The following is a 6,284-nucleotide window of genomic DNA, read 5'->3' as shown; positions in this document are numbered from 1 at the left end:
CAAAAAAACACTGCCATCAGTACTTATCTAAGAACTTCTCAAATGTAAAATTGTCAAGTTTCTTTGTCATTTGCAAATTGATCTTTTCACCAAAGACTCAGAGAATGAGTTAGATCAGAGAAATCCATATAATAATTCTATATGTCACAGTTTTCATATGTGGTAGCAATTCTTTTTTTAGAAATTTTAATTTTTCAACCTTAGTGATTAAAGCATTCATGTACCCTTTCACATATATGTTACTCACAAGATTTTATCAAATAGCATGTATCTTTTAGAATCTAGGTTAGGCGTGGTGGCTCGGCCTGTAATCCCAGCACTTTGGGAGGCCAAGGAGAGAGGATTGCCTGAGCCCAGGGGTTTGAGACCTGCCTGGGCAAATTGGTGAGACCTCGTCTCTATGATAAATTACAAAAACTAGCTGGGTGTGGTGGCATGCGTCTGTAGTTCTAGCTACTTGGAAGGCTCAGGTGGAAGGATCGCTTAAACCCAGCATGTCGAGATTGTGGTAGTCATGAGTATGCCACTGCACTCCAGCCTAAGCAACAAGAGTGAGACCCTTACTCAAAAAAGTAAAAAAAGAATCTATGCTGAATTCTGGGGATAAAGAAAATTGAGTAAGGCAAATTCTATTTCATGAAAGAGTTTAAAAACTGGAAAAATTAAAGACAAGCCTTGGAATATCTGGAGGAAAGCTAAATCCATTCTCTTCTCCTCATCCACCCCTGTGTCCTGCCCAGAAACTTATGACTTAAACTATTTTTTTCTCTCACACCCCACAAACAATGAACGATTAAGTATTCTTGAGATGACTTCCTCTCCATTTCACTAATCCTTTCTTCACATTGTCAAACCAGAACATTTTGTACAAACGACTTATTATTTACTGCAGATCAGATTTCTGCCAATTTACAGTATATCCTTCCATATCCCAGCCATAATTGTATAGCTAGCAAATAATCCATATCTTCTTTCTCTTCTACTCAAAATTTTTCTGGGCTACCCTTCTAATTGACAAATTACTGACCCCAAGCCAAAAATAGTGTGTGGTTTATTTTTGTATATTCCATGAGCTAAGATGATTTTTACAGTCTTAAAGAAGAAAAAAGGGAGCAGGAGAGGAGGAAAAAGATAACTTGATACAGAGACCCTCTAATGTCTGTCCATATTGTCACAGCCCCTGGAGAAGGGAATGGCCAGGGCACAAGTGCTCCTGTACATTACTGAGAACTAATAAAAGGTATATTTCCCACCGGGCTCGGTGGCTCAGCCTGTAATCCCGCGCCTTTGGGAGACTGAGGTGAGTGGATTACCTGAGCCCGCGGGTTCGAGACCTGCCTGGGCAACTTGGCGAGACCTCATCTCTACAATAAATCAAAAAATTAGCCTGGCATGGTAGCGCATGCCTGTAATTCCGGCTACTCAGAATGCTGAGGTGGAAGGATCGCCAGAGCCCAGCAGAGGCTCTGGCGATCGAGGCTGCAGTGGGAGCGGCCGCTGCACTCTAGTCTGGGTAACAGAGTAGACTCCAACTCAAAAAAAATAAAATAAAAGGGTGTGCTTCCCCTTATCTCCTACGCACTCCCAGTGAGTAGCTTCATGGATTCATTGACTTCCCTGTAGTCTCATCTAATGAAAGATGCAAATCCTCTTTTACTCCCCTTTTCAGAGTGGTTTTAAGTTTGAATATAGTATCAATGTAATTGTAAGCCTTGTGAATTATATAACTTTTGTACCAATATAATCATAAACTTTGTGATTTGTATAGTTTTTGCATAATGTATACTGTCTTAGGTCCTTTACTCTACAGCAAGCTTGATTGACATTTCTGCCCTGCCCTACTGATAAACACTATGAGCTACCTCTGATACCTGGCACCAGGAAGTCTGGACAGAAAAATGTCATTATGGATAAATGCTGCTGAAACTCAAGTTCTATTCACTGCTCTGCTGGTCACATGGCTAATGTATAGGTACCGACAAAAGTGAACTGTAAAAGCCTAGAGCGTGAGCAGAGCCATTTTGAAAGACCTTGAGTTTGGCTCTGCTCTCTGGATTTGAACTCGGAAATAAACTTCTTTCTACCAGTTTCCTGACCCTTTGATTTATTGGTATCAAGGGGAGCAGCCGAGCATTACTCGGATCATAACAAACTTACAACTTGAATTTACAAATCTGACATCTGGAAGCTGTACTCAAATTGCCATTACTCTATTAAGGGTGATGTGAATAAATTCAACCTGTTTTCCTTGCTGCAAAATAGAAGCAACGGTGGAACCTATTTCACAGAATCACTGGTAAAACTGAAAGGGATAATACATGTAAACTATTTAGCGGTATCTATGCAAATACTTCTTGATAACTGCTTCATTCCCTACCACCTGCCCATCTCACCACACACTACCCACCTCTGTGCATTTGCCCATGTGTCTCTTTCCATGTAGAAAACACTCCTAACATGCATGTTGTTGGAAATGCCTACACAACTTTCCAGTTTTGACTTAAATACCACTATTTATCCATAGTATTAATACTTTCCTTTCTCTCACTTGACACAATAATTGCACTTTTCTTGCACTCTTACCATATTGTGTTCATTCCCCATAGAGATTATTATATTTTAGTGTGATCGCTTCAGCAAATCCAACTACTTGTCTCTTAACTTCTTGTGGATGGGAAATAACTTTTTCATGTTGTGTCTTCTGTACCAATCTGACCCACTATAAACTTAGTAAACTTCCAATAAGTATTTATATTTTAACTCACTGGGGAAAGCAATACTCAATTTTTAATTTCTATTTTTGAGAATTGTTCACTCTTTTTATTAATTTTTGCTTTTAGTCCATCTTCAGTGTTGGCTAGATTCGACAGATTCAGGACATGATAAGGAACCCAGTAATTCATTTAGTCAATCATTGTTTTTAGAACATTTTATTTTCATTTGGTCACTAAATTGGTTATTGTCCCTTTGTGAATTTTTTTTTTCTGAAAATAGAATAAGAATTTCCTAAGCTTAGACATTTTCATCTTCACTGCTTAAAAGTATGAAGCTGTCCAATTGTTCTATGCACTAATTTTTTACTTCACTACTTAGGTAATAAAACACAACAGTGTGAACATTAGAGTCTAATAAGGACACACCTTGGTGGTTGTTAAGAATATGAGTGTTAGCTGCCCTAACAGCTCTGATTCATCATTATCAGACCATAAAAAATTCCCAGAGTGAATTATTATGGTTATGAAAAATAAATACAAATGACAAAAGGCATAAAAGTAATATATTTAAATAAAAATACTTATAAAAGAGGTATATTATCATGCATGGATTAACTTTTAAAGCCCATTAAAGGTTTTGAGAAGAATATTTTATTCAGAAAGTTGAAATGACAGCCATTGAGTTCAAGAGGAATCATAAAAAATATCCTGGACTAGAACAGCACTGTATCTTGTAGACATATTTAGATTTATTGAAAATCAAGGATGTACTCTCTGTTAGTGTTCAAAGAATATTGTGTAGAAATGCTCATGTTTCTTTGGGAAAATCCTAGAAGTTTATTGGTGAATATACCTTCCCTGTTGGACCTCTTTTCTTCCTCTGGCAAGGTCACAGACTCCAAGATCCCAAAATATAGATCCCTCAAGATAGATCATGAAATTTCTGGATGTGCTAAAAACAAGAGTCAGAAAGGCACACATTAAAGATACATGCTACTCAGTTTATTGATGGTTGGTATGCAAGGTAGTTTGTTAACATTTTAATTTGATGTTGAGTAAGCAAGGTCATTTTCTCCTAATGACCCACATAGGAAAACAGAAACTGCATTTCATTAAGGTGTTTCTGAGAGACAATTTACATAACAACGAATCAGCATATGTTTTTAAAGTCAAATAGATTGCAAAATGACAGTGTTAGTTGCTAACCAAATAACTGATTCCTTGAACTTTTTCTTTGGAATTAGTTGTTAATAGTTACTAATAGAGCTGACCATTATTTGACTCACAATAATGACAATTTGCTATGGTTCAACAAGTAGTAATGAATATTATAATAAAATCAAATTATAAATTCAAAATTATTTAAAAGTATACAAATTTTCCTCTTTAGTTCCATTTCAAAATCTGTTGGTATTATTTAGGAGTTACTGCTTTCCTCTTGAATGGTGAAGAAGAACAAACAAAAAAAGGTCATATAACTAAAGGCACAAAATAGAAAATAACTTTGCTAAAAGAGCTATTTTATAAAGAATGTAGATATTCCTTACCAGATAACATTCAATTCACCCATCTTTGCATATATTTATAAACTGTTTCTTATTAGTTACTTATTTTATGCATGAAATCCCAATTTTTAACTTAGAGAAAGCCAAAAAATCCTAGCTTCTTTTGGATTCTTCAGTCCTGGTAAAAATAACAGGTACTATTATTTTAAAGTATTAGGTGGCACATCAATATAGACTTAAGCCTATTAGAGCAAACACAGTTTCAGTAAATATGTAAAGAGAACTATTTGCTTCCCATAATGCATTTTATTTCTAAACACATCATGTTTCTAAATATAAAGAGAATTCTCTTTACTTTCATATTTGACACACAGATTTGTAAGCAATTAAAGAAGTTTCTGTTCTGTATATGCCACTGATAATGCTTTGATAATATTTCAAAAGCCTTCTGAGTTTTAAGTTAGAAAGTAACCCACAAGGTTCAAACCCCTCTTTACAGAAGGATGACCTTGGAGTTTCTTTTTCCAGCAGTTTCCTTGGAAGGACTATTCTGAAGCAAAGTTGTAACATCGAAGGTCTAACCAGACGATATTGATTATTGACATAACTAGTGCACTGAAGGGGTGGTGACTGGGCAAATGCATCTCAAAAGCCGTCCTAGCTGGAAACTGAGTCGACAGGTTCTTTGTAGCAGTCTGGAAGACTCCACTTCCACCTAAGCCCCAGATTCCAGAGCAAACCACAGTTTGGGTGAGTGAGAGTTGATGGTATCTACCCTACGCTCCCTCTCATCTTCCTTTCCTTTCCTGGGGCTAATTTGGAAACTACTGTTGAGGACGCTTCCCATCTTTCTCGCTTTTATATTCTGCTTCTTGCCTAAACTCAATGGGAAGGAAGGGATTGATTATCTGAAAAAGTCCAAATCATAGCCCAGGAAGGAGAACAGCATTGACTTGCAGACAGACACTCTGTCCTCTCTACTGATCATGACCAAGATCAATTCCTTCAAGGCCCAGGTATCACTAAGTATTTGCTCAACTATTAGTCTCTATTTTTTTCCTTTGATGCCTAAGCTGGAGGTTCAGCTCCTAGCCTCCAGGCCTAGCCTATGCCTCAGCTCAACTATTAAGTTTACTCTGGAAACACTATGTGGATTTCTTCAGACCTCATGTGCTTCAACTGGGACACCCTAGAGATATCAAGAAGGGATTCAAGGGTCATCTGATACTGCATGTGGAGACATTCACCTCTCCTTTGTGTCTGTTCCCTAAAAGCGTGGTGGATCAGATTAATTAACTTCACTTCCTTATCAGCACCCACTGGCAGTGTGTCCCAGAGTATCAGATTGTAAAAATTGTCAGATCATAATGAGATGATATTGGCAACATTGCTCAATTACTGTACCCAAAAGTGTGAAGATTCTTGATTGAGGATGACGATAAGACAACACCAAGGTGGAACATATCCATACTTTGTTGTAAGTGAAACACCGTTGGAGCACAGACCTGAATGTGGACTGCAACTCCACCACGTCTTTGGGCTATTTGTTAGGAAACCCTTTCTCCTACGGAAGTGTGACCCATGATCCAATAGCATTGGCATAACTTGGGATTCTGTTTGAAATACAGAATTCAGTCCCAATCCCATAACTACTGAGGCAGTATTGGTATTGTAGCAAGCTCCCTGGGTGATTATTGTTTATGTTAAAGCTTGAAAAATTTTGTTAGCCTGACTTTCCAGGAATTATGAATCATAGCCCGTCGATGTCATACCAACTCATTCTAAATGTTACCAAAATGCCAGGAATTCGATCAGAATCCTGTCGCTTACTGTATAGAAAATCAGTAGCTGAGACAATGAGTTTTGCCAGAGAAGATTTTTTCCCCCCAGTTTGAATGTTATCAGACAAAGAGGAGGGGAGATTCCTTCTCAAACCCATCTCTCTGTCTCACTGAAGTTAGGAGTTTAGAATAGAAAGGAAGGAATGTAGAAAACAGAATTAGGGGGAGGTAGGGAAGAAGTGTTGATAAATAAGAATTAGGGAGAAGTAAGGAAGTGGAGTTGG

This window comes from Carlito syrichta, unplaced genomic scaffold (assembly GCF_000164805.1).
Source record: "Carlito syrichta isolate Samal-C Ts95f unplaced genomic scaffold, Tarsius_syrichta-2.0.1 Scaffold302813, whole genome shotgun sequence".
In the NCBI taxonomy this organism is placed as follows: Eukaryota; Metazoa; Chordata; class Mammalia; order Primates; family Tarsiidae; genus Carlito; species Carlito syrichta.
The sequence above is the reverse complement of the archived record's forward strand: the minus strand, read 5'-3'. Positions refer to the sequence as shown.